This window comes from Corvus cornix, chromosome Z (assembly GCF_000738735.6).
Source record: "Corvus cornix cornix isolate S_Up_H32 chromosome Z, ASM73873v5, whole genome shotgun sequence".
NCBI lineage: Eukaryota > Metazoa > Chordata > Aves > Passeriformes > Corvidae > Corvus > Corvus cornix.
Window position 1 is genome coordinate 30,562,900 of NC_046357.1, and position 15,383 is coordinate 30,578,282.

Below are 15,383 nucleotides of genomic sequence, written 5' to 3' on the forward strand. Positions count from 1 at the left end.
CAGGCCCTTGCTAAGAAAAGCTGACTGGAGTCATCAGCCCTGTGGGATGGGTCTCCTGTTAGCCGTGTCTTGACTTTTCTGGTTCAACAGAACGAGTGACAGTAAAACCTTTTTGCAAATTGAATTGTTCTGAACCAGATCTGGAGTAAAGCTGTTGAAATAAGGGATTTCGTTTTCTTTCCCATGATCGTTCTTATGGACATTGATACATCTTGACATACTCCTACAGGAGAGCTACTCGGTAAACATCCCCACGTGCTGACAACACTTCTGAAGTCCCAGCTGAAAGCTCCCGTGCTCTGGGAAGGCAGCCCTGCCTTCCGGATACATCCTTTCAAACTAGCGACGCTGGGCGGAGTGAGTGCCAAGGCCCAGCAGGAGCGCTGCGAGGATGCCCGGCTGAAGTGAGAGCTGGGAAGCAGGGCAGTGCCGGTGGCGCTGGCTGTGCCAGCTCACACGCCGGCACACAGCTGGACCCTGGCTTTTCTCTAGAGCGCGTGGATTCCAGGTCTGGCACTGAAGAAACAGCAGAGGGAATGTTTTCTGGTTTAAGATACGAATGCTAGGATTTTTGGGGCATGACAAAGCTGGGGGAGGGGAAGGAAGCTGTAATCACATTGTTGTTCATGCTGTTGTATGTTGGCGCTTAGGTTTATGACCGCATTATTGGTTTGGTGTGGGACTACTGTGACTTCTAAACGTGAACTGTGCCTCCCTCAGTGCTCTGGGAGTTGTTTAATGCTTTTTAATCTCCACGTCGTGCATGGCTTCAGGCTGTGTTTCAAACATGCTAGTCAGACCATTCCTTACAGGTTTTCACTCAAGACAGATTTCTTCATGGGGGAGTCTGAAGCACTGTTGCAATAATCTTCATGCTTTCCAAATTAATTGCAGAGGGGAAGTAGAACAACAAAATGGTTTGTGCTTTTAATGGTTTGATAGATGTTTGAGCGTATTGTTAATTTTCTATGTCAATTGGAACTTTAGAGCATGGTTCTATGGAAAAGTGTTTAGCATATGTGATATAAGAACCAGTCTGCTTGTTCTCTTTAAGGTTTGAGTTTCTCTGACTTTGAGTGCCTCAGAATGGTGCCTTCAGAAGTGCTCAGGAAGGAGATAGTTGAGACTGATTGTGCTTTATTATCCAGAGGGTGTGGAATGAAAGTGGGTGCTTCCCATTGGTTGAATAACCTGCAGGATTGTGTTCAGGGTTTTTTTTTTTTTCTTCCGAGAATTCCCCTTTCTTCTGCCTCTCTCTTGGGGTTCCTTGCAAGAGGGAAACAGGCATGGCCCTTGCACAACTTCCAAAACCACATAGAACGGCAACTCATAATTTATTCCTCGTCCCTGCACATCTTCCAGACTAAGGGAGGCAAAGGCCCATTGGTTCTCTTGCAGCCTATTATTTCTGTTCCTTCAGCCTGGGTGACTGAGGTTCTGGCACAGGCCATTCAGGTAGATCTGGCAGTTGCATCAGTTGCCAGAAGTCAAGTAGTAGGTGACACAAAATAGCTGTGAACTTCTCTCACTTGTCCTGATGTGAGCGGGTTACTTTCTGTTTCATCTGTAGCTGGCTGCACTAAAGTAATTTCTAAGTTTTCCTTTTCTCTGGTGTGACATAGCAATGTGGAAGATATGACATGCAAGTTGCATTGGGTTTCCCCCCACCAACTGTAAATTAGGTCAGGAAGTGTAAATTACAAGATTTGGGCAGATGTTTCATCATCTGAGCCATTCTGCCAAATCTGAAATTCATGTCTTCATCATTCTTGCTACAACTCTCAAATGTCAGTCCCAGAAAGACCCAGCTGCAAGGCAGGTGGAAAGTTAATGACTGTAACTGATGGATTCATAAATTCAGGGAGGTGGTTGGATGGATGTCAGCCCATGGTCGGTGAGTAGGGCAGGGCTGGAGGCCTGATTCCTGAGATTCCAAGTTGCAAAGGCCAGTCACAGATCCCTGGATACCTGTCATGTCCCATGATATGACTACTGTGTGTGATGCATCGTAATGGTTGGATTCTGGAGGGTGTCTCAAAGCTCATTCTTCAGCTATCCAGCAACCCAGACCAGGAGATGCAGGAGAAGACAAATAGGGCAGCCAGAGCACATAATTCCTAACCATCACCTTGTAGCTTTTAGTAACCTGTGGAGTCATTCTCTGAGCCATACATATGAGCTGAAAGGGCTACTGCTCTGCTCTGACCTGGCAGTTCCTGTGCACCTGTAGCCACAGCATCACATAACCTACAACACAGCAGCAGCTCTGAACACATTACCTGAGGTAGCTATGTCTGGGGTTGAATGTTCATCCTTTGCTTATTTTCTTGGTCATTTTTTGTGTGTTTGTTTCCTTTAATCAAACAAGTTTTTTCCTTTGGACCTGGTAGAACAGGTCCAGTTTTCATAGGGAGCAGGACATCAAACAGCTCAATCATCCATGGCCCTGAGCAATAGGGCCCACCTGAAAGGAACATGAAATGGGTTTTTGGCTGCAACTATTACATCTGCTTGAGAGGCCTTAAGCAGATGTTACTTCTGAAGGAGGTTTCCAGCTACCCATGGCCTGTGCTCTATGGTGGAATATCCATGCCCCTGCATTACTCTATTCCACATCGAACAGCTGGGCCTCTGTGGTGGGTTGGCCCTGACTGGATGCCAGGTGCCCACCAAAATTGCTCTATAACTTCCCCCCACAGTTGGACAGGGGAGAGAAAATAAAACGAAAGGCTCAGGAGCTCAGGTAGCGACAGGGAGAGGTCACTCACTGCTTACCATCATGGGCAAAACAGACTTTACTTGGGTTGAATTTATTACCAGTCAAAATCAGAGCAGGATAATACGTAAAACAAATCCTAAAAACACCTTCTCCCTACCCCTCCTTCCTTCCCAGGCCAAACTTTGTTCCCAATTCTCTCCCTCCTCCCACAGGTGGTGCAGGGAGATGAGAAATGGGGTTATGGTGAGATCCTGATATGGTTTTTTGCTCCTGCTGCTTTCTTGTTAGGGAAAGGAGTCCTTCCCGTGCTCCACTGTGGGTCCTCCACAGGGTCACAAGTTCTACTAGAAACCTGCTCCAGTGTGGGCTCTTCTCTCCATGGGTCTGCAGGGCCCTGCCAGGACCCTGCTCCAGCACAGGCCTCCCATGGGGTCACAGCCTCCTCTCAGGCACCCACCAGTTCCAACGTAGGGAATCTCAGTCCTGGCACCTGGAGCACCTCCTCCCTCTCCTTCTCCACTGACCTCGGTGTCTGCACAGTTGTTTCTCTCACATATTCTCACTCCTCTCTTCTCTGGCCACAATTAATGCCTCACAATAACTTTTTTTCCTGTTTAAAGATGTTATCACAGAGTTATTACTATCAACTCTGAGTAGCTTGGCCTTGGGAAGCAGTGGGTCCATCCTGGGACCATCTGGCATTGGCTCTGTCAGATGTGGGAGAGGTTTCTGGTAGCTTCTCACAGAACCCATGTCTGTAGTGCCCTGTTGCCAGAACCTTGCGTGTAAACCAAATAAAACCTCCTGATGCTCTGGAATTCCTGGTGCTTATAGACAGTTGCAAAGAGAACTTTTTCTTCCTTTCCACCCTGTTTCCATCCTTTCTCTATTCCTGAGCTCTCCTTTGGTGCCTCCCACTCACTGCATTTCTCTAACCCTAACACTGCATCTCCATCTGCTCCCTCAGGCTGCAGCTGGCAGCCTTCCCAGCTCCCCTCCCTCTCTCTTTGCCTTCCCTGCCCAGGTGTGTGTGTAGGCACTTTGCTGTGCAGCAAACTGAATACTGCCTCCTGGAAGTAGAAGGACAGAGAGAGAGCATACCGTGTTATCCTCCACAGTTTCACCTGCTAATGTACAAAAGCAGAAAATCTAAGGTCAGTGAATCAATAAACTGACTGACAAATGCAGCTGTAGAAGAGAGGGAGCCTCTGCCTACGGTGAGTGTCGTGAGCCTGCAGGCTCAGCACAGCCTTGCTTCCCTGTGCTGGGCAGGGCTAGGGTAAAGCCACAGCAAGAATGTGGCCTTAAAAACTGTGTGGGCTTTGTGGATTTGCCCCTTAGTTTTAAGGAGATCTTGAATCTCCCTTCTTTCTGGGTTCTGTATTTAACAGGCTTAAATAGGGGAGAAAATGAAGGAAAATACCAGACAGAAAATTACACGAAATTGACACTAATGTAAATACTTTGGGGCAAAACACCAGCATGGGGAGACTTGTTGCTGTTCTCCAAAACACGCTTTAGAAAATCCACAACTCGAAGGTAATTTAGAAAGCTCAACAGAGGTGCCAGATTACCTCTTCTGTTTTGCCACAGGCCAAGGCTCTCCAGCATTTGCAGATTAAGTAAGAGTTGACTGGAAAGGAATGTATTCCACTATCTTTCTCTCATCACTGTAGCCTTTTGAGGAGTGATGGAGATTTAACTCCAGGTGCTGGCCAGCTTGGTTGATCTCAGGAAATTAACAGCTCTCCCTTCTCACCTATAATGTCTCTGTTCCAGTGCATCTCTTTATAGCGGGTGTTGGACAAAATACTCTCTTACTGACTATTCTGAAGCCTGTTTCCAGGCCACCTGAGAGCACACACTGTGGGTAAAGACAAACTCAAGCCAAAACCAGCTGTGCAAATGACTGGACATCTCATTATGCCACTGAACACCTTGAACCCTCAATATACCCCTTGGATCACCTCTTGCCCTTCTGAAGGTGCTAGAGTCTCACTGACTGCAGATTCTGGAGATTTTAAGGGGCATATTTGCCCATGGGCTGCAGTTTGGGAACAGCCATGTGGGCTTTCCTGTTCCTGTGCAGCTATGGCTTTGAAAGCATGACTCACACCAGGCTTTTCCCAGTGCCTTACCAGTTAATTCTTTCAATTTCTTTAAATGACACATGGGGCAAATGTGACTCATTGTCGTTTCTGGAAATGACAGACTTGCAAAGTGAGGCCCAGGGGAGTGTCTGCCTTGTGCCATGCAGCTGGGATCAATGGGCAACTGCGTCCTGACCTCACTGCCTTTCCCTTCTACTTTCAAAATTAGCAATGCTGCTTGAGTTTTGACAGCCAAAACCAGGAGAGACTTTCTATTTTCCTTCATTGACTTTGTGTGAAGTGAATGTTCTGGCTAGAAAGGACAAATTGCTTGAACAGAGGAACTTGTCAAATTTTATGCTGGTGTTGCTTTATTAAAACCACATACTTTGATTCCTCTTTGCATACACCAGCCTCAAAAGAAGCTCCAGGAAGGCAAATCCCTCCTTCTTGGATAGATCCACTGCTGTTGGAGCTGGTCACAGTGATGCTAGCAGCAGGGCTAGTGTGTCATATTTACTCCTTGTGCTGTTTCTGACTGCTCCACGGCACTGCAGCAGCAGCACCGCCTCCCCGGAGCAGGCACCCTGCAGCAGAACGTGTCCATCTGGCTTGGGACTGGTACAACAGCTGGAGCCTCACCTTCGGTGTGTGGCTTTTCCCTGGTACCTCCCAAATTAAAACCATGTGGGCCTTCTGCAAAGGTGCTGCTTCACTCTAACCATCCTCATGATCTATGTGAGCACTGGTGTTAGTCCTGCCTAAACCTCTCCAGACGCATAACAGGCCATCTTTGCCCCCAGGACACATAAAGAGCACTGCCTCGTTGCAGTGTAACACAAACAGTCTGGCAGCACTTTTGAGCTTTTCAGGCTGTGAGCTTAGGAGAGGTGAAAAAAAAAGTAAAGAGAACAGAACAGAATAGGGAACTTTATTTTACTCTTGCTCCTTGAGGTCTAAGTCAGGGCTCTCCCAGAGGAAGTATGTGATACCCGGCCAAACTAGGCACACCACTGAGAGAATCACCGCAAGGATGAACCCGCAGCTGCCTTAACTGGACAATTTTGCCTAGCAAGGAGACCTAGGCTGTTTCATGCACAGCATGAAACACTCCCCATGGTCACAACCAATAATTTTATGCGGCTTGCATGTCCTTTTGGGAACACAGCCCAATGGAAAAAGACTACACACCTAATTAAATGTAGCCCTCCCAAGTGACTGCTCTGCTTGCAAGGCACCTGAAGGTGGGTGAAAAAGTGAACTTCCAAGCCTCCATGCATCTGGGCATGCAGCAGACTGTAGTCACTGCAAACTTAGACACAGGGGCTTAGCATTTACACAGAGGTTCACGAAAACCAGGCCTGGTATCTGCCCCCTCTCTTCACCTCCTGGTGCTTACTGGTGGGCTGGGCATGGCTGCTACACTCCCCAGCAAGGACACACTTGTAAAGGCTACAGGTGGGTTTGGCAACCTGGACATCTCTGACCTTCAGGTTTGCCAGTACCAGGGAAGGAGGACACAAAGGACAGCAGTGCACACAAAGCCTGTGTCCTTGTGACTTGGTCACCCCAGGGTGTGGGTGGAGTAAGCACAATGTTCAAGGCACTGAAGTGAGAACCTGGGCAAACAGGAGTGAGGTAGTGTCTGAGACCACAGTGCAAATATTTGCCTGCAATGCACTAAGGCAGAAAACTGAAAGGCAGCCAACAAAGGGTGGAGGAGTCTGGTGGAGACAAGGCCCTGCTTGTTTGCTCAGCAGTGCAAAGGACATAAATGCAAAGTCAGGGCCATTCAGGCCTCTCAAGAAGCTATAAAAGGTGAAAAACAAGAGGGGGCCTGTTACAGCCAGTCCTGCATGCGCCTAAATGCTCTCTGATCACTGGTGGCTCACCTGCCTCTCCTCTGTTGGCTTGTCCTTCTGCTGGCTTGTCCTTTTGCTGGCTTGTACCTCTGAAAGCAGCTTTCCAGGCAGAGACAGGGAGATTAAAGACTTTCCTGTGCTGTCTTTCTTGCTCCACATCTGCAGAAGGACCTGCTCATCTGAGCTTTGGCTGGGGAGGTTGGGGTGGGGGGCGAACACAGCTGGCACTAGCTCCTGATCCCATCTTGAACTTCCAAACCTTACAGTTTGCATGGTCAAACTGCATTTACCTCCTGCTGGATCTGTGGCATTAGGTTTTTCATGATCCACTCAACTGAGAACCTTTGTTACCTGGTAGGGATGAAAGATTAAGATGCAAGAGCAGATCATGACCTTCCTACCAAAGGCAGAATTAGAGCCCCCTATGTTCAAGGAATCAGATTTTAAAAGGCAGAAAATATGTTTTGTGATGCTTTATTATGAGCAATAGCAAAACTCAGGCTCTGTCTGGACCAGACAGATGTTTGGGTTGGTGCTAAGAAGGTGACATTCTTATTTTTTTTGTACCTGATTTTGCTGTTTACAAAACCCACATGTATCCTGCTTTCTCAGACAGATTTTGTAGCACAGGGAAGGCTTCATCCTGGTGGTAACAGCTGCCTTGGCCCTAGAAGTGGGTGTTTTGATGTAACTGTGTCTTCCCCAGCATTACTGGAGCAAGAAGCCCTGGCTCCTGACAAAGATATCAAAAGGGCATCCCCTTTCACACCACTGTCCCTCTCCCAGAAGACTTTGGATGGTTTCTCTTCAGTTTTCTTCCACTCATCTTTTTGCTGTGAAAATCCATGTTGAGACATCACCTTCATGCTCAGAGGTGAAAAACTGCTCATGTACTGCTGTGCCCCTCAAGGGAACCCTCCTGGCCTCTTTGGAAATTAAGAGGTGCTGGATGATACACTCCAACAGATGAAAAGAAAGAGGAGTGCTCATTTATGTCCCTGAGGAATGGCTCACCCTCCATCCCTGGATAATGTTTCTTCCCTTCAGTAACTGTTGTGGGCAGCGGGAGACCACAGGGTAGGTAGCCTCAGTGTAAGGGCCAGCCACCATGACCTGCCCTGCTCTCTGTGTTGTTGCCTTTCTCCCCATCTCTGGGCTTCACGTAGGGACTGTGCCCTCAGGGGAAAAGCCTGCTATTCAAAGGCATCTACCATCAGCCACTGCTGAGCCCATCCAAGAGAAACCTGGGAAGGAAGTACTGCAGAAATGAAGACTGTTTTCTCAACAGAAAGTGCTTCCTATAGGGTTGTTTTGCACTCCCTTTTTGTCCCAAATCCGTTGCAAGCTGGAAACGTGATACCAGGTTCTGCGAAACTGCTGTTCAAGGTTGGTGAGACTGTGGAGCCATTTGACACAGCTCCCGGGCTGATAGCAGCAGACACCTCAGAAAAGAGTATGGCATGATAAAAGATCTGCCTCCACCTACTGCTGACAGGCATTTGAGAGCTTTTGGAAAGAAGGGTCATTCTGGGGCTTCCATGTTTATCAGTTCTCATGGAATTGGTACTACAGATCTGTTTAGAAGCTTTTGGGAACTGTACAAACTCTTAACATCGCCAGTTCTGTCAGCAGAGGGTAACTGTGCATCTTGTGAAGCAGCTTATCCTTTTGCTGAGTTTAGAAACTGTTCTCTGCTAACTCCCGGTGGTGTCACCCACACCTGGTGGCATCTGAAGAGGTGAATAGTGGTTTTCCTGTCACATCTCCCATCAGAGTCCTGTTTTTTTAAGATCTCTACCATACCTTCTCTGTTTTGCAGGTTGAGGATCCTAGTACCTTTGCAGAGAACTATGCTGTACTTCCAGCTTCCAAGACTCTGCCCTATCCTGTCACTGCACCCATCCTGAGATAGGGAGACCAGAACTAGGTGGAGGGCTCACAGTGAAGAAGAGTGAGAATTCTCCAGTCACATGCCCAAGAGGATTAAATTACCTTTATTGGTAATAATAAATTAAAGGTAATTAAATTACCTTTATTTACTCTCTCATGATTCTCAACCTTTTATTTCCTTTTCTAGCCACTGCTGAGCACACCAAATAATTCACAGCAGTTCCTGGGTCTCCTCCTGAGTGGCAACAGCTGACAAGGAGTCTATCAGTCAGCATCCATGGAAAGGATTTCTGTTGCCTCATGCCCACTACTTCATGTTCCTCAGAGCTGCATTTCATCTGCTAGTTCATTGCCCAATTGCTCTGACATTGTGGGTACATTCTGATGTTGTTAGGTAGAGAGACACAGCTTGTTAGGCTCCTGTCTGCCAGGTAAACCTTGGAAATATGAGTAAGGAGAGCAGGATCCCTGGGCTTGCCAAGAGTCTGGAACAAGAGCATAAAGATATAACTTATGATGTCCTCAATTAAGCCACTACGGCTACTTGTCAGAAAAACAGAGATGAAAGACTGATATTCAGAGATCTACCAATCACACTTGTTTGAGTTGCTTTTCTTTTGGGTCAGCCTTCAGATCTGGTTATGCCTTTGGAAAGCTTAAGTCTGCTCCAAATGCTGGATTGCACTTCAGCACCCAGTGTTGTTGCTGGGGAGCAGTGACTTTCCTCACAGCAGATGGAGCACTCATGTGACACTCCGTACACTATGTATCATCTATTTACATCTTTTTTTACATTAGCAACAGATGGCTTGGCATAATTATATTTTTTAAATTAGAGGGAATAAGTATCTAAAACTTCACACATTTACTAGAGACTATGGTTTTTACTTTTGCAGCACCAATGACGAGGTCTTTAAGTGGAAGGACCTCCCTTACCCTTCCAACGCCTTCCCTGAAGAGTTGTCACACTAAACATGCAGGTAGATACAGTAGCAGTAAGCAAGCAGAAACGCCCCCAGTCATGAAAAGAGGAGAGGAAAAGGCAGCTCGGAAGGAAGCAAGACAAAACGGAGAAGAAACAGACTTATGGGCAGTAGCAGGAGGGAAGGAGAAGAAGAGAAGCAGTAGTGCAGACAAACCATAGCTTCAAAAGCTAATTGAGCTCAAGTCCTACAAAAGCATAACCTTGCTTCAGAAATATAAAACCTAGCAAAAGATGAATTCAGCAGCTGGTTTCTTCATGTCCCCTTTTTTGGCATATAAGGCTGTAAGCATGGGGTTTCTCATACTGAATTTTTCTCAGGAAATATGAGACTTGTGAAGAAGGATTAATGTAAACAAGGACTTTTTCATGTTCATGTGACTCCCAAAGCTGGGGCTGTAAGCAGGATGCCAGGTTGGCTTGATTTAGCAGTGCTGATGCTGTCAGAAGAAAAGAAGAGGCACTTACTAAGGCTATGAGAAGAGATACAGGGTAGACCAAGAACAGCCAAGATACTGAAACCTCTTTATCAGACTACATTTGCCTGGAAAGTAAAATGTCTTTGAACCATGAGGGATGAAATACATCCTCAGAATTGCCAAATGAATCATCATCCTTGTGCACAGTGTCAAACCTTGTGAACTGGCAATGTGCAAAGCTGCTGCCTTTTGTTGGGAAATGGCTGGGCTTGGTGGGAGAGGGCTGTCGGAAAAGGGCAGGAAAATGCAACTGGGACACAGGGGGTTTAATCTGCATTCCTTACTGCAAAGGGCCGTATCAGAGGGAAAGGAGTCATCCACGGGGGAGCACATCTGTCCACAACCTCATTATTGCTGTAGAAGTGTCCATAGGTAAGTACATGATCTTTCTGGTGCCAACAGGAGGAATTAGAGTACAGCTTTGGGTGGAAAATAGTTTTGATTGCAACTGTCCCTGTGAAACATCTCTTGGGAAACTGCCCATGGGCAATACCAAGATCTGCAAAGAGAGCCCTGGGCAAAGGCTGTGGTACCCCTTGGTGGCCAGTGACCAGTGGGCTCTGTGTTTATAAGTAGGTCTTTTCCAGCTCAGGCATGTACACCTGCTGTCTGAGATGTCGTTCTTTTGCTAGATTATTTCGACCCATGGACCTTTGCTGCAGATATCAGATGATGTGCCTACTGATTCTTGCTTGGTGTTTCTCAGCAAGCAAACATGGTATGGTGGGTGGATGCAAAGCTAGTTTACATTTTTACGCTACTTTTACTCCTCTGTAAATCCTACTCAGTAATGACTAATCCCCAAGTTGATTCCCCTTTTGCATTCGGATTATTTTATTTTTGCTGAATTTTGGTACTTGATAAAGTTTAACCCTTTAGGGTCTTCCTATTGTGATTTTTCACATGTTATATGGAGAAGTGTCTCACTCTAAGGCAGTGCCCCAAAGGAGATTAAAGAACACATGCCTTCCAAGCAAGCATAAGTACTTAAGGAAAATGCACAGAAAGAGCAGATTAAAAAAGAAACTATGGCAGATACCTACAAGCAGTCGGGTGAGACATCTGTTTACAGGTGTACTGTCCAGAGGAGCCCACCTGTCCTGTGTCTATTCCTGAATCTTCCTATAATATCAGGGACAGCTTGGGCAATGCAGTCTTTTCTTACCTGCCATCGTCTTTATCAAGATCAACACTACCCAGGAATCACTGGATAGTGACTGGCTGACGCAAGCAGAACAGAAGAACAGAAGCAAGCTCACGTTAAGCTTCTCTGAAAAAGGTTGTACAACCAATTCATTCCTGCTGGGCTCCAGTCACCCTGTCTGCAGCAGCTCAAAGAAGCAACAGACACCCTGAGAAGCCAGGTGGTCCTCAAAAAGTTGGAGAGCCCTGCAGACACATCAAGGAGCACAGTGTGGGGACAGTCCCACCAACTCACAGGGGTGCAGGGCTAGCTGCCACCTCTAGCTCTGCCCTGGCCCCAGGGATTGGCTTTTCTCTCCAGCCCACAGTGAAGCTGCTCTGCAGTCCTGAGGGAACAGTGGGGGACACCTTGCCTTGCTGCAGCTCCCCTCCATTGGTTCACTGATGCTGAGGGCCAATGCCCAGGCTGCAGCTGCATCCTGGCCTTGCTTTTTGTCTGCCTCATACCCCTCATGGTGCCATTATGGACCTCTGTTAGGATCTGGTCTCACTAACCCTCATACCTTACTCGGGGTTGTTGCTAAGGGATAACCCGGCCAGCTGGTGGTCCCCTGACCACCCTACTTCCTTCTTCCATTCCTGGCAATGAGACGTCAGCAATCGTGTGGATTATGAGAAGTTTCAGTTAGCCCCTACACCCCTTTGCCCCAGATTTACCACAGCATCTACAGTGCCCCTGTGAGTCACTGAGGCAGCCCACAGTAGAACAGGAGGTAGGACAGGAGAAGTTCTGCTGGGGCTGGGGCAGAGTGGCTAATTCTGCTGCTGATCTAACATCTAAAATTATTATCAGTAACCTGTTTCTTCCAAGCAAGGTGAATCAAAAGTGAAAATCTGAATCCAGGGAAGGGTTTGCCCAGCAGCTCAGAGCGGGAAATTCACGGGATTTCCAGAGAAGCGGCTTTGTCGGCACCACGTTGCCAGTCCTTGTGGTTTTAATCAAGTGTCTTACATGGTTGGTTTCTTTCCTAGGGTTCTTGAAGTTGCAATATGATTACTGGGTTTTCTCTTCTTCTTTTCGTATTGAGGCAACCTTTGCTTGTGGGAGCTGTGAAAGAAATCATGAGAACAAGAATCCCAGGGGCTCAAAATACCTGTAGGTAAATAAAGGTTAGCACCACAGAGATTATTTTCAAAGCAATGCTTTGTTTTTCGTCAAGAAAAGACTTGTACCTGACAACCTCAGTGACAGAGAAAACCAGTCTCTCCAGATGTGACTGAAACTGAATGCAACATCTCCTTAGTACACGGGCTCTTCCCAGGCGCAAACACAGCCTGCCTAACTAGGAGGTCTGTATGATGCCTTGCTCCTTCTGGTGCTTCTCTCTCCACTTGCAGCTACCAAACCAGGAAGCAATACTAAGGGAAGTTAAAGGTGTAAGGGAAAAGTCTGATGGACTTCAGGTCCTGCATCCTTCTTGGGAAAAGGCAGCAGAGCCAGGATGCCTAGCTCCTTGTATGAACAGGAGGCAGAACCACAGAGCTGTACTGAACTGTCTTCTTCATGTTGCTACATGAGGAATTTGGCCCTTTAACCACAGACATGTCTACCTTCCTTCCTGATGCATGGCCTGTGAGATGCAAGAGCACTAAGTGGCTGGCTGGAAGGGATATTCAGAGGTAAGGTGCAAAGTGTTGTGGTATATAAGCAAGTGATTCATCAAAATTTGTTCTGTCATCTTCATTCTGGTCCTTACAGAGAACAGGAAGAAAGTAGGAGGGGAATGCACAAAACAGCCAAATCCTGCAAGGAAAAGAGAAATGAAACTAGAGCAGCTTCAGGTCAGGTTGGTTGGATGTTGAAGGCCCTAGATGGGATGAAAACATAAACTGTCATAAACCAGCAAACTGATGAGGCATATTTTGGGTCAACCTGGATTAAACTGATTACCATGACCCTCCTTAGAGCCCACACATAATAGCAACCACATCAGACAGCACCAGCCCCTGGCAACTAGATGGTGAAGAAGGCAGGAAGGACAAAAATGTGACCTTCTGCTCTGGAGAGTAAGAACACGTCCCATGGAATGATAGGAAGCCTATCCCTGAAAAAGGAGTTTTACTCAGGAGTACTTGACTGCCCTGTATAAAGTGTGGATTATTTTCAGGTTTTGTTGCATCCCCCATCTTGGTAAAAAAAGAAACGAGTTTCCAGAATGAAGGCAAAAGGGGGAAGGGGTAGAAAACAATTCTTCACTGTGAAGCACAGCATATGCTAGCGTGAAGCTGAACAGCTTTCCATGAAACATATTCTAGCCAAGCTATTACTATCACCTGATACACCCATGGTTCTCCGTTAGTTACCTGCCAGCAATGAGCAATGAACTCAATATTATCAATTATGTTCCTTTCCCCTATCCTTCTCTCTCTCCCACCAATTAATCATGTGCTAATCATGATAAACAGTCCTCTACTTAGAAAATACTGGACAAACAAGGAGTTTTGCCAATAAAATGGAATATTACAGTAAATAATCATTAAGAAGTCCTGAAATAAGGTGTAGCCATATTGTTATGCCATGGATTTTAAGCACTGCTATTTAGCAAAATCCCTGGGAAAAGGTAAGCTGGTCAGGTCTGCCAGCTGATGCATACAGGTAATGTGTGTCAGAAACACCATCAACAATAAAGATTTGGTCAGATCAGGCTTCTTTGGTCTCACATCTATTAAGGCCCAGACCAGCTGCCTTGAAAGCAGCCACCTTTTCGTTGTCCTGCCCTTTCCCCCGCAGGACTAGCTGTGCAAAAGACAGTCCCCACAGGCATTAGCCTGCCTTAAGAGGCCTCTCAGGAGAGGTTCCACAAGACAAAATCCCCTCCCCATTCACTTTGGCAAATTTGCTCTAGTTTAAGTCTCATTTGCTGTCACTCAAGCTCCAGCCATATGCATTTCTCCAGTCACACCTAATACAGGAAATAGCATCCTGTTTTAACATATTTAGAGACTTGAGTCTTCCTCAGTCTATCCTGCAGTCAAAACCTCAGTTTCTTCTTTATTTCTGGATTTATTTTCTAGTCTTGCCATAATTCTTGTGCCTTCTATCTAGCATTAGCATAAACAAAGACAAGATATTTGGATATCCTCATACAGGGCCATACAGTCCCAATGAGAGTATATTACATAGAAATTTACTTTAAGAGGACCCTTTTTATCACCCCCCACTCTTCCACACCTTTTGATTTCACCTGTTCAATACAGCAGCCCTAACATTTGACATGAAGGTTGCAATAGAAATCCCCATGGCAAGATCTGAGATTACTCGGGCAAGAACAAAATGTATCTATGATAGACTTTTATGTGGATGCTGATGCAACAAACATCTTACATAAGGCAGCACGGTACAGAGCAGGGGCATACCAAGAGGCTGAATCCAAGTTGTAGAATAGGAAATTCAACTCCAAACTCCTGCTCTTTTTTCCTGATTTTGCTGCATTATTTATTATTTGGATAGGCTTCTCATGCCCTGATGAAAAAAATCCCTTACAGAAAGCACCTCTACTTACCACAGCATCTAATGATGTGCTGTCCACATGAGAAGCAGGACCTCCAGGTCTATCTCTGTTCTAAATATCTACAGGTCCCTAAGTTGAGTGAATCATAGACTGAATGAAATTCAGCAGCTTCTTCCCCAGTTTAAAAACACAGTACACACAACAGGGAAGAAGGCAACCTACTAGGACGCACCATCTCAAAGAAACAGGCATAGTAAGACTCACTGCTCTGTCTCCATGGAGCAAATCCCATGTAGCTTTCAGTATGGGTGACGAACAGGCAGTTTTCTGTTTGGCTGACAGCTGGAAGCAGAAAATCTACCCAAAACTGCAACTGTACAACAGACCGCCTAAAAATCCATGTCCTTTGTCAGCCTTGGCTGAGGAACTTTCAAGTGTTTAGCTTTGGTTTCCATGGCAAGCACAGGGGCAGCAGGTATAAGAACAAGTGTAGTGTATACCCATCAAACTTCCAACCTGATTTAATAGCATCTTACCAAATACACAATTACATGTTTTTCCATAAACACTGAAACTGTGTACCAAAGCAGGCTACAAAGTTAACAAAAGACTTGACCCAACCTGGCAGTGGACTTCCCAGCTATGATTTGTTAGACACTGCTTAGAAAAATGGATCATGTCTTCCTGATGCCCAGGGCCCTTTCAT